This window comes from Macaca nemestrina, chromosome 16 (assembly GCF_043159975.1).
Source record: "Macaca nemestrina isolate mMacNem1 chromosome 16, mMacNem.hap1, whole genome shotgun sequence".
In the NCBI taxonomy this organism is placed as follows: Eukaryota; Metazoa; Chordata; class Mammalia; order Primates; family Cercopithecidae; genus Macaca; species Macaca nemestrina.
Genome location: NC_092140.1, coordinates 16474592 through 16487442, shown reverse-complemented (window position 1 = coordinate 16487442; position 12851 = coordinate 16474592). Strand labels below are relative to the sequence as shown.

The 12851-nt window shown below is 40.3% G+C and overlaps 2 protein-coding genes across 47 annotated transcripts in view; one reads left to right on the top strand and one right to left on the bottom strand.

Moving 5' to 3' along the window:
- Positions 1-246: 246 nt before the first annotated feature.
- The window catches only part of LOC112425914 (uncharacterized), a 221931-nt gene continuing 209326 nt past the window's right edge, over positions 247-12851 (bottom strand). For 9 of the 36 annotated variants that reach the window (XR_011614653.1, XM_071081125.1, XM_071081113.1 and 6 more), the window contains 2 exons: positions 4868-4947; positions 2976-3257 (listed from right to left, as the gene is read on the bottom strand). The gene's annotated coding sequence lies outside the window, so the exon portion shown is untranslated. Of the gene's footprint in view, positions 333-2975; positions 3258-4867; positions 4948-11668; positions 11768-12851 lie in introns of those variants that run through there. The other 27 variants (XR_011614652.1, XM_071081115.1, XM_071081119.1 and 24 more) reach the window with 11 other exon arrangements.
- LOC105477578 (muscleblind like splicing regulator 2) overlaps positions 11581-12851 on the top strand; it is a 171372-nt gene continuing 170101 nt past the window's right edge. For 2 of the 11 annotated variants that reach the window (XM_011734170.2, XM_011734137.3), the window contains exon 1: positions 11581-11695. The gene's annotated coding sequence lies outside the window, so the exon portion shown is untranslated. Of the gene's footprint in view, positions 11696-12433; positions 12669-12851 lie in introns of those variants that run through there. The other 9 variants (XM_011734179.2, XM_011734145.3, XM_011734143.2 and 6 more) reach the window with 8 other exon arrangements.

Here is a 12851-nt window from a genome sequence, read left to right as displayed (position 1 = left end):
ACATTGACTTCTTTTTATTTTTATTTTTTTGAGACAAGGTCTTGCTCTGTCACCCAGGCTGGAGTGCAGTAGCGCGATCTCAGCTCACTGCAACATTCGCCTCCTGGGTTCAAGCAATTCTCATGCCTCAGCCTCCCAAGTAGCTGGAATTACAGGCATGCACCACCATGCCTGTATAATTTTTGTACTTTTCGTAGACATGAGGTTTCACCATATTGGCCAGGCTGGTCTCAAACTCCTGGCCTCAGGTGATCTGCCTGCCTTGGCCTTCCGAAGTGCTGGGATTACAGGCATGAACCATCACGCCTGACGGACATTGACTTCTAACCCCCCTGCCAAAAAAACAAAAAAGTGTTGTCAGTATATTTAAATGTGAAATCTTAAGAAAAGAGATTTTTTTTTTAAGTATGGTCCAAAGTATTAGCTCAGTGATGTTACATAACTCAGGGTATGTATCTATAAAGCAAGGTTATAAATGCTTAATTATGTTAAAAATAACTTTAAGATTCAAATAGATTAAAAATGTCATCTGTGTTTCTTAGTCAGGGACCCAGCAAATTGAGAACTTTTAAAATTACTTTTAGAACATGACGGTTAATGTGTGATGAAAGCTTATAAAGGAAGTCTTTGTCTTTGTGGCATAGCTTGTGGTTTTGAAAACGGAGAGACTGATTTTGCCAAAGTGTAGTATGTATGTGGATAGTTTTCTATTCATTGACAGTGAATTTTTCCTATTGATATACACAAATTTTATAACTATACATAAATACAATTTAAATAATTCTGCACAACTGTGATTTTTTTTTTTTTTTGAGATGGAATCTCACACTGTTGCCCAGGCTGGAAAGCAGTGGTGCAATCATGGCTCACTGCAACTTCCGCCTCCCGGGTTCAAGTGATTCTCATGCCTCAGCCTCCCAAGTAGCTGGGATTACAGGCATGAGTTTCGCCACCTTGGCCAGGCTGGTCTTAAACTTCTGGCCTCAAGTGATCCACCTGCCTTGTCCTCCCAAAGTGCTCAATTTTTAAATGTTATTTGCTGTGAGACCAAAGCCAATATTGAAACTTCTAAGTGGAAGGGACTCAGTCCAATTCCTGGTATGGGAAGGATTTCTGGCTGCTGTGATTCAGTGACTTGGGTGTATGGGATTTTTGTGTAGGGAGGAGAAGGGTGCTGAAAGAGTAGCAGGGAAAGGAAGGCAGGGGTTGGGTGGGGTGGGGGGAAGGGATGAGGTACACAACATTTGATGCATGATCTGACACCCTATGAGAATCCTCATTGAAATTCTGAGGAGGCACAAACTTCCAGGGAGTTGAAATCTTTTCTGTCTTTTACAAAAGTAAGTCTTGTCTTGCTGTCTGCATCCTCATTTTCAAACAAGAAGCTAGGACGTAGATGAAAAGAAAGATTTCTTCTAGCCCTAGGATCCGTGATTGTAAGCTCACCATAATCGTCTCAGGATCGGACTGCTTTGCGAAATAAAATCATTCTATTTGTAAGTGATCAGGCTTGTTGGAGAGGTTGGCAGTCCCATGGGTTGAGGGTATAGAGGAGGAGTGTGTGGGCCCGAGCTTGAGAGAGACAAGGGTTGCAGGCAAAGCTGCAGCAAAAACTGGAGTAGAAAAAGCACAATTCTCATTTTGTTTTGCTGTGGAAAAGGGACCTGCTAACAGAGTTCAAGATTAGAATGACTCAGTGAATATTTAAGTATGGTTATTTCTTCCTTTTTCATTAAGCCTTCTAAATGCAGAGATCTATAAAACTGTGGCTTGAGATTTTAGAGAAAGAATGCAGTGACATGAGACCAAAATGATGTGGGGTGATGACATCAGCATCAGAATGCTGTTGCTAAGGTGAGCCTGTTTTTCTCTCTAATCCAGCTGGAAGGCAAAATAATTGCCCATTTCTGGTAAAGAATATATCCATGACATGATCCCTCTTCTGTAGCAGATAAAACAAAGCCAGATGCCTTCTCTTTGCACAAATTATTTTAAAAATAAAGATTAAAATTTCATTATAAAACATAGCACATGTCCTTGGGAGAATAGGCAGAACATTTTACGTAAGTTTGAAATTTTAATTTATCAAGACTATATGCCGAGATCTAAATGGATATCGGAACGAGATAGTGTGATGAATCTACTGGGAAAGAGATAGCAGTATATTGGATTTAGGGAAAGGGGAGATAGGGAAATATCTAAAGGTGTCAAAGAAAGATCTAATGCTTATGGTGGCTGATACAGGAAAGAGAGTGAGGAAAGTCCTGGACGTGAAGAAAGACAGGCAGAAGCCACCATTCTATGGCCTTCAATAATGGATGGTGCCCTTTGTACAAGGAGAACACTGTCAGTGGAATTCAGAAACAAGGGGTGGGACTCAGGCAAACTGGAGGCCAGAGAGGTTGCATGCAGAAGTCCCTCCCACATGAACATTTTCCAGAATTGCTCTTGGGGTTTGAATATTCTGCTTGGAACACACTTCTCCAGGGATTTCTTTTCATTGACGGTAGAAACACAATCCCTCACCCTACACATCTCTGTTCAGAGGGAGCTTTCTCCATGAGCCTGTCCTGGCTCCACAATAGAAGCCACAGCTACCCCCTCCCAGCTCCACCTGATTGCCTGATCCCCTCTACCAGGCCCAAATTCTCCTTTTCCTTTTGTTTTTTTCTTTGCACTTAACACCTTCTGATTTGCCATATACTTTTTCTATTACAATTAGAGCCAATGAGGTGTCACAGTACAGAACATGGCCTCTGAAGCCAGCTTGCATGGGGTAAATGGGCTGCACCACCTTTCAGCTGTGCGACCCCGGAAAGGTTACTTAATCATTCAGGTGTTTTCCCATCTGTAAACCTGAGACAATAATAGTGTCATGGATTTCACACAATAGCATTGTCCTTGACTCGGTATAATCTCTATGCACATGTTTAATAAATAGAAGTCTCCCCTTGTCCCCAGTACCATGTGAGCTCCCCAGAAGCGCCTGTCATGAGTAGTATTTGATGGAGGAAAGAGATGAGTAACACATTTTCCAGAAATTGATGTTTTTGCTGGAACATGGAATTTAGACAGGGTTAAGCTTTGGAAGGGTAGTTATGCCCATAGGTCAACTAGACAGCTACCAAGGGCCCTCTGCTGGTCAGAAAACCTGGGCAAATCATCTCCAAGATTTGCCTGAGGAGAAAGGCTGCTGCAAAGATCTGGTCCAGACAGGAGATCCTGGAGCCACAGGGACTTCCGGAGTAACCAAGGTTCTGAGAAACAAATAGAAAGTAGCATTGAGGTGTGCTAGATGCCTCAAGTGAGTAAAGCTGAGGATCTCAGTCAAGTAAGAACATATAGCATCAAATAAAAGAGGTTGAGTTGAATGAGGTTGAATAGAAGTGACAAAGGGAGATCTGGAAGCTATGGTTGTTGACAGAAGACAGTGAGGGAAGTTCTGAATGTGAAGAAAGACAGGCAGAAGCAGAGATGGACATGGTCTAATGAACAGGAAAAAAAAATTTACCTGGACCAGGGTTTCCCAAAATATAACTCCCAAGAACACCATACTAGTTAGATTTCTTTTTTAAAATAAAAGAGCCTCTGGTAAAATTAATTCTCAGACAGAGTGAACTAGAGACCCCGTCTTGGAAATTTGCAATGCACATTCCCAGAATCAAGGCTCTGAGAGGTCCTTCGGTAAAAACACACATTTAATGAGTGATTTCAACAGTTTCCAAACTTACTCAGCCCTGGGTCATTTTCTTCAGAAACATTTGAGATAAGTGCCCAGAGATCTCACTTTGGCGATCATGTGAAATACTGTGAGATTCTCAGGATCCCATCTACATCTTGCTTATCTTTATATCATGAATGTTTCAATTGGAACCAACACGTAGCAAGTCATGTGATAAACCCTAATCAGATGAGTGAACTAGTGGATCTAGGTAGGGTGGTGATTCTAAAACAAACAGAAAGAGATGGAGAGGGGAATAGGAGCACTGACAAGTCTTTCCTTCAGGAACAGTATATTGTAGTAAATCTAAACTAGTTGCATTTAATTTTTAAAGTCAAGCTTGTCATCACGCTACAATAACACACATGCTATGCTTCATCTATTCCCCACGTCCATTCCATACTCTCTCTTGGAGATGACGATGTCTTCATCAGGCAGCAGGTTCACCTACTTCCACTGCTACAGAGACTCCTACAACATCATCACAATCTTTTGTGCTGGAACCCACCCACTTCTGAATCATTGAAGAACAAATTACGTTATTCTCACTCCATTAAAGAAGAGGTTATTAAAGACCCTTTGATTCCATTAAAAACTCTTTGTATGGATCTAAGCTGCTCATCAAGCATCAAAGAGACAGAAAATCCTGACTCTGCTATAGCACACACTATTTGGTCACACCAAGGTGATACTCTCAATTGGTAGTTTTGACTTTTCAACTCTTTCCTGGTTTTTTAAAGCTTGGCTTTAATGACCCTTGGGAGCCCCTTAGAAATGCCACATTAGCTCTGATCCTTGACCTTGTGTCTCAAACCCAATTTCCTACTCATCCTGTACCACATTTCTGTCCTCCTAAATTTTGTTTAACAAATATTTATTGTCAGTCCCATATGTTGGATACTGGACAACTAACAATGAGTATCAAGTAGATTATAAATTTTGACAAAAGGCAGTAAGTGCTCCAGATACAAAAGGAAAAGTATAGCACATGAGTGTATGTCCTTCCATCCAATGGCCACTGGACCCCTGTTAAGCCTGGCCCCTCAGTCAGAAGGTAGGCAGAAGGCTATGGATGGAAAAAATCTTACTTTCAAGTATCCCAACAGGAGGGAGATCATGGCCCCCACCTGCAGCTTGGAGACCCACCTTTCAGGCTTGGACATTCTTCTCTGTCAGAAACACCACTTTCATAGAAGGAGGTGGAGAAGGGGCTGAGAATACTCATCCTTCATTATAGGAGAAAGAACAAATTCTAGTGAGCACAGTGACAGATGCACAGTGATCCCTCAGCCAGCCTAGAAGAATAGCAGGCAGGAGCTGCAAAAGGAGTCTGTAGTTTTATTGAAGACAGTGACAGGGGAAATGCTCATTGCTGCTTCCTCTTTGCATTTATATTTATAATTCAACATCTGGAAAGGTGAATGATCCTGGCAAGTTCCCAGGCACATCAACTGTGGGCAGATCATTCGGCCCCTGCCTCAGGGTGTTCTTTCTTTGGCCCACAGACATCTGCAATCCTGGAGAACCATAGGCTTCACCCAAATCTCATAGGCTTGGAGGATTTCATATGACCACAGCTTAAGGGCTGGGCATGTCCTGTAACCTTTGACCTGACCTTCTCTCTGCAACTTCAACTGCCCTTAGGCCTAGGACAGGAGGCTCCATATGACCATCAAACCAGAAAAACAATGAGACAGTTAACATTGGTCAAACTATTGGGACTTTTGCCTCAGTGCCATGGTTCCCAAACTGTGCTCTCAGGCACCCTAGGAAACTGTGGTGAACTCACTGGGGTTCCATGGGCTACCGTACATTTTCTAAGGAAATACAGCAATACTCAACATCTGTCAGACACTGTGCAACCTACGAGCTCAAGGTAATTGACAATTTCAATAGAATCACACTTCATTCCTTTTGATGGTAACATATATCTTTGCAAAGCTGGGTTTTTAGTAGTTGTTAAACTGATAAAAACAATTACCATGCAAGAAGCAACGTGGAAGAAAATGAGAGTTGTGGTTGCAATGTGATTGCAAGCTTTGAGATTGGCATGCTACCATCCATTAAAAACTAATTCGAGTTAAGCATGTAAGAAAAATGTTTTTTTCCAAATATTTACTTTTCATATAACTACTAACTTATTAAAACATAAGCACTTACTAAGGTGTTTGGATATAGCTATTTAATAAATGGAACAATTAGGTATTATTTTTGGCCTAGGAACACAGGGAAAAAAATTATGGAATACCAAGAATGTCACGAAGCAAGGAAGTTTGGAAATCTCTACATTAGTTTTCACTTTTTTGGCATAAAGAAATCACTCTGACTAGGATTCTAAGCCCTAAGGGTTATGATAATGTTGATAATGATAATAGTAGCAGTAAAAATAGTGGCTAGCAGACATTGAGCACTGCTATGTACCATGTTCTATGCTAAGGGAGTCTCAGACATGATTTCATATATATGCTTCATGCAATTTACTTCCTCCTATTTTCCTTAACCCAGAAAATGTTAGTCTTAATTTTCCCGTCTTCTGCCCCTAGACCTACTGGAGAAAATTTAAAAACCAGTAGATATTTCTTGTGATAAATTCAATAAAAAACACTATCACTTTTTCTGAAAATTATAAAACCAATTTTCTATTTCCTGCTGCATTTTCAACCAACATGTTTAAAAAAAAATTACTATTCTCCTCGAAAGTATGTAAATTTTCTCCAGAATCCTAAATAGAAATCAATCAAGTTAAATGAATTCAGCCCCACTCCATGCTCGGCATTGTGGATGACAAAAAGTACTTTAATGCAAGGTCTGTACCCTCAAGGGGCTTATGATTTGGTTTATACATGAAACAACTAGAAAAAAAATTTAAAAACAACAGTACATACTAGAGGACAAAGAGGCCGGATAGGCTTGAAATATTATGTTGAGAGAGAAATAGCCCTAAGATTGAATAATCACAGACCAGGCCCGTCAGCAACTTACCTTTCTGTCTCATCTCTTTCTTGCTATGAACAACTTTTTCTTACTTTCTAGGGGCCAGGCCATCTCTTCCAGTAAACCAAACACTTCCATCTGTCCTAAGACACCTGTTCTTTTCTATTCAAGGGGAGACTTTGTTTCTCAGGAAATCACCACGATTTTAAACATCATCAAAGATTAGTTTTCTCCTTGACTATAAGCTTGCTAACATTTGGTATGCCCAGCAAAGGAGATGATTTCATAACTGCATTGTGCCTTTCAGCTTTTATTTATTGCTTCTTTTCCTTCTCCAGTTCAACTTTAGATTCATGAATGTGTGTTTGCGTGTGTGTGTGCATGCATGGATATATATTACTACATATGTAGTATATTTACACATACATATAATACACATATAATATATAATATGCATATTATATACACAATATATAATATATACATAATACATACATATTATATATCATATGCATGTAATATATACATATATGTAATATATACATATATACACATATATGTGTTGTATATATGTAATATATAATATACACATAATATATAAAATATAGTATGGATATAATATATAACATACATATTATATAATATACAATAATTACACATTATATACAGTATAATATATATGTCTCTATGGTTTCTCTATCAGTTTTTTAAGCCCTGTGACTGTCCTTATCACTTTATTATCAGTGCCATTTAACCATTCAACAACTATTCAGTAACTGTCTGCTATTATATGGTGCATGTTCTAGGCACTGGGGATAAACTGATGAATAGGAAATACATGGTTCAGTCTCTTATAGATTCTAGTGAGGTACATAAACAAGCAAGACATGTTTACTACATACTGTGACAACTGCTATGACGAATAAAATGTCAAGGTGCCATGAGAGTCATGGTGGGCAAAGAAGGCTTCCTGGAGAAGGTGACGTGTACACTGAGTGTTGCTGGATGGAAAGATGTTAGATGTGTGTGAAAGGAATAGAAGATTTTTCATGAAGAAGGAATTCAGGCTCTAAATTAGAGAAGACATGACACACCTGAGGGTCTAAAGTTAGTTTAATAATACTGGATGTAAAGGTAGGAAGGAAGTGACTTCAAGAGGAGGGTGAAAGAAGATAGCTGGGAACTGGGCAGGGGATTTTTCTGGAAGATAATGAGGAGACATGAAGTGAGTTTATGCAGATAATGGCATTATAACATTTGCATTTTTAAAAAGATAATTTTGGCTGAGGTGTGGTAAATGGAGTGAAAGGTGAGGGGCAAGACTGGAGGCAGAGAAGTAAGGAACAGGTAAAAGAGGTCAAAGGTGGTGGGGGTTTTAATTAGGGGCACAGCAGTAAAGATGGAGAGGAGTGGATAGATTCTGGAGACAAGAATTCACAGGGTATGGACCATTTGGTTGTTGGTGATGATAAAGAATTAGGCATCAAAGATGGTGGCTCCATTTACTAAAGTGGGAAACATAAGAGAAATGATGGTTTCACTCACTGAAATGGGAAATGATCAAATAAAAAATGATTTTAGTTTTGGACAAGGTAAAAATGAGTCATCTCTGGTACATTTATTAGGTGAGGAATTGGGCCGGCTGGGCACGGTGGCTCACGCCTGTAATCCCAGCACTTTGGGAGGTCAAGGTGGGCAGATCATGAGGTCAGGAGATGGAGACCATCCTAGCTAACACGCTGAAACCCCGTCTCTAGTAAAAATACAAAAAATTAGCCTTGGCATGGTGGCGGGTACCTGTAGTCCCAGCTACTCAGGAGGCTGAGGCAGGAGAATGGCATGAACCTGGGATGGGGAGCTTGCAGTGAGCCGGGACTGCACCATTGCACTCCAGCCTGGGCAACAGAGTGAGACTCTGTCACAAAAAAAAAAAAAAAAAAAAAGAATTGGGCCTAGAAGTTAAAATAAAAGGATGGAGTGATCTCGCATTTATCGAACTGTAGAAGACAACTGACAATTTTTATTGGGCAAATTTGAAGGTTTTGTTTTATATTTTCACTCCTCTGGCCACCTCCTTTACTTGAATACGGTTGATCATCTTCTTGTTACTTGTTCTCTGGTTTCTCAAACATTCTGCTTTCTACTTAGCATGTCATGACCTCAAGAAAAATTAAGCTTCTATCTAGAGTTTCCAGGAACTTATGTAGATATATAAAAAGAAGAAAAGAAGGAGGAGGAGGAAAGGAGAAAGAAGAGGAAGAGGAGAAAAAAGAAAAAATATAAGTCCAGCTTGGATCTGTAGGACATTATACCCATCAATTAAGTCATTTAACATACATGTGTTATTGAGTGCCTCCACCATGTGCCATGAACATACTAGATTAGATGTGGAGAGACAATGGTGACTTCTGAGGCCAACAGGCTGGTTCCAAAGGTAGACCTTAAGTAAATAAATAATAATAACCAAATTAATGTATAGCCATCCCCTGCAATAAGTGCTATGAAGCAAACAACATCTATAAACATTTTGGTGCTCGAAGAATAGTCCATGGACAACAGCCATCAGCGTCACCTGGGAGCTTGTTAGAAAAGCAGAATTTCAGTATCCACCCAAGAACTATGGAGATGGGATCTGCATTTTAACAAGACCCCTGGGGGATGTGCATGCACATTAACATCTGAGATGCACTGCTCTGGAGTTCACAGGGCTATGAGAGAAAACAAGAAGCAGATCTGAACTCATCCTGTGGGTCAGGGAAGGGTTCCCTGAACAGACGGCCTCTGGCTAAGCTAGAGAAGTAGGCAGGCGCTAGACGGCACAGAGCCTCATGGGTCATGTTGAGGACTTTTATCTTTTTCCTAAAAGCGGCCCAAACAGAGTTAAAGTTGTCTCAGTCAACTCAGGCTGCTGTAGACTGGGTGGCTTATACAGTGGAAGTTTGTTTTCTCATAGTTGTGGAGGCTGAAAGTCCAATGTCAGAGTGTAGCATGGTCAGGTTCTGATGAGGTCTCCCTTCCTGGCTTGCAGAGAGCTGCTTTCTTGCGTGTCTTCACGTGGTAGAGGGAGAGAGAAAGAGTCTCTTTCTGGTGTCTCAGAAGAACACGAATCCTATTATGAAGACTCCACCCTCATGACCTGATCTAAAGCACCTCCCAAAGGTCCCATCTCCAAATACCTTCCTATTGAGGGCTAGGACTTCCACGTACAAGTGTTAGGGGGACACAATTCAGTCCATAGCAAAGGTTTTACACAAAGGAGTGCGGAAAAATTAGACTTGTCTGTTAATTCCTGTTCTGACTGAAGTGTGAAAAAAGGTTTGAAGGGGTCAGGAATACATTCAGGAGACCAGTTAAGGGCTATTTCAATCATCATGATAAAAGACACCGATAACTTGGACAAAGTCATTGGGAGAGATGAAGCAAAGTGAAATATTTCTAAATATTTAGGTGTTAAACCTGAAAGACTTTGATAATGGATTTCAAATGGTGGTTGAAGAAGGAGAGTTAAGGATGACTGCCAGGTTTTTGGCTCCTGCAGTTGGATGAATGTGATACCAGTTCTTGAGATGGGAATCGTGAAGTCAGCAAGTTTGTGCATGGCATTTTGCTAACTGCAATGAACAATGTATTTAGAAATACCAGTAAGAATGGCTATCATTAATGAGCATTTATTATGTGCCAGTCACTGCATAGACGTTTTGTGTGCATTATCTTAATTAATATACAACATGAGCCTTGCTTTCTGAGATGGAAAGATCAACTCAGGCAAACTAACTACAGAAGACTACAATGTTAAGGGTTTCAAAGTGTCTGATACAGTAAACAATACAGAATGCTTTCACAAGAGAACATCAGAGAGGGTAATGTGGCCAGAGAAGACACGACAGAATAAAGGGAAAGGTGAGCTGAGGTCTAAAGATTGAGTAAGGCAGAAATAAGCATGACTCCATCAGGAAGTTCACTTGGGAAAACAGTGGAGAAAAAGTTGAGTTGAAAGGGAGAGCCCAGATTATGAAGGCCCTTGAAAGTCTATAATTCAGATTTTATAGAGAGAAAGGTTTGAATGTGAAAGGAACATGACTTTATATGACTTTAAAAACCTGTCTGGCAACAAGGGAGCTTGAAGATGAGGAGGCCTGAGTCCCAGAGGCTGTCTTGTTAGCATTTGTGTTTTCCAGGTAATAGGTCAGAGTTCTGGCTTACCTGAGAAGGAAAATCAACAAGGCTTAGTTTCACTGGCTGAGAATGGGGGAATGTGTCAAAAGGTAACTAGAGTTTCAGGAATGGGATTCATGGAATGATAGTTTCGAAGACAGAATCAGAGGGAGATGCGGAAGAGGAGAATCATGAATCTGTTTAAGTATATTAATAATTAAAAGTAGTTTTTACCTGTTTGACCAAAGAACTAATTCAAATTTCCAGAAGTATTACAGTAGATGAAAGCCGGCAAGTTAGGATATGTGGTAGCATTACATGGGGAGGACAAACAATGTAAGCATAAAAAACTGAGGGGAATAAAGCATAGTAGTTATTGAAGAAAGTAGCCTAGAAATTATGTGAAACATTGTTTTTAAGATGTAATGGCAAAATAAAAAGAAAGCATTCCATTTCATTCTGTTGCTTCATTACAGATGCACTGAACAGTTGCTTATAAAAATAGTGCATTGGGTTCAACCTTTCACATGAATAGGGGCTTTGTTCTGCCTTGGTCTCGTCATGTAATCATCATACTTTTTTGTTTTTTCTTAAAATGTTGTATTCAGGGGAAGGAAAATGTATGCTTATTGTGTTTGCTAAATGCCATATGTTTTTGTGTTTTTGTTTTCAAAGCATACAGAAATGCTGTAGACTGGGAAATAAATAAATAAATAAATAACCCTTTCTAACCTTTCTCTTCTTCTGCTTTATTTCAGGAAACTCCAGCACCTCCTAGAACATCTTTTGTGGAATGGCAGGCACCTCATGGGGGCCCTTGGATCATGTGCCACATGCATTCAACAGTAAACATCTTCCTATAATCATTGCTTCATTAACGACAATGTAAGCCAATGCACAGTATTTATCAAATGGCATCTAAGATGGTTAAGGCACACCTAATCCTCTCGTGGGTGCCTGCCAAGAGTAGAAAAGGGTGGTGTATAGATATCAATTTTATTGTCCAGCATTCCCTAATCGAAGTCCCAAGTGGTCTGAAAACTTAGACGAAAGATAAATGGGCCACAGTAATTAACCAGTGCAATAACAGATGTTATACAGGAAACCTGTGTGTGCCAGAGCTAGAAGCATGTTTTGATTTTGAATACGCATTTGGGCTAGCACATTCTTCCCCAATAATGGAAATACGTAAATGTTTTGTAAGGTATTAATTGCCATGGCAGACACTGAATTATTTTTCCTTTACAAAATATACACATATGCTTTGTCAGATAGTCCAAGGACTTCAGTTTCATGTACAACCTGGATTTCTTTGGAATCTGCGGAGTTTCACATTTTCCAAAGTGTTCACGGTGCAGCTCCTGGCTCCGAGCTGGCTGTCTTCAAGGGTGTTTTCTTGAGCTACCCCTCTCTCTGCTCTGCCAATTATGTGCCACTTTGTCTTGGTGCTATGATTGCTTTCTTCTGAGAGGGAAATTCCTCTTTCATCAGTATGGATGCACTGTTTTTACACACTGCAAGTGCTGTGTTACTGTGTCAGTCATCCTATTAGGGCCAGTTTCAGACGAGTAGGGCTGACGAGCTGGCTGGGGATTGGCTGGCCCGGGCTGGGAGGGATTTGTCGGAAGGAAGGGCTTGCAGCTTACAGCAACAGAGTTTAGACTGTCTTTGCTTCATCATCTGAAGGTAAAATTTTCCAGATACGGCAGGCGGCTTTCAGAGTACAATAAACAGGGAATGAGAACTATTTACATGGAAGTTTCTTCCTCATGATGCGGTGGAGAAGCCTCGGCCACTTGGTTCTGCCAGATGTTCCTGGGGTTACTGTAAATGGGAAGGACAGGCAGAGCTAAACAAGGTAGGAGAATCGCCCCCCTTTTTTGAATGTTTAAAGAGTTTGCTGCAGTATGCTGCATTCCATGTGTGCTGCTTAGGGGAGCCAGGGAAACTGGATTCCACTAATTCAAATGTAATACTTGCGGGGGACCCTGGAGTTTTACGTAACATTTTGATTTGAGAAAAAGAAATGGCAAAGCTTGAA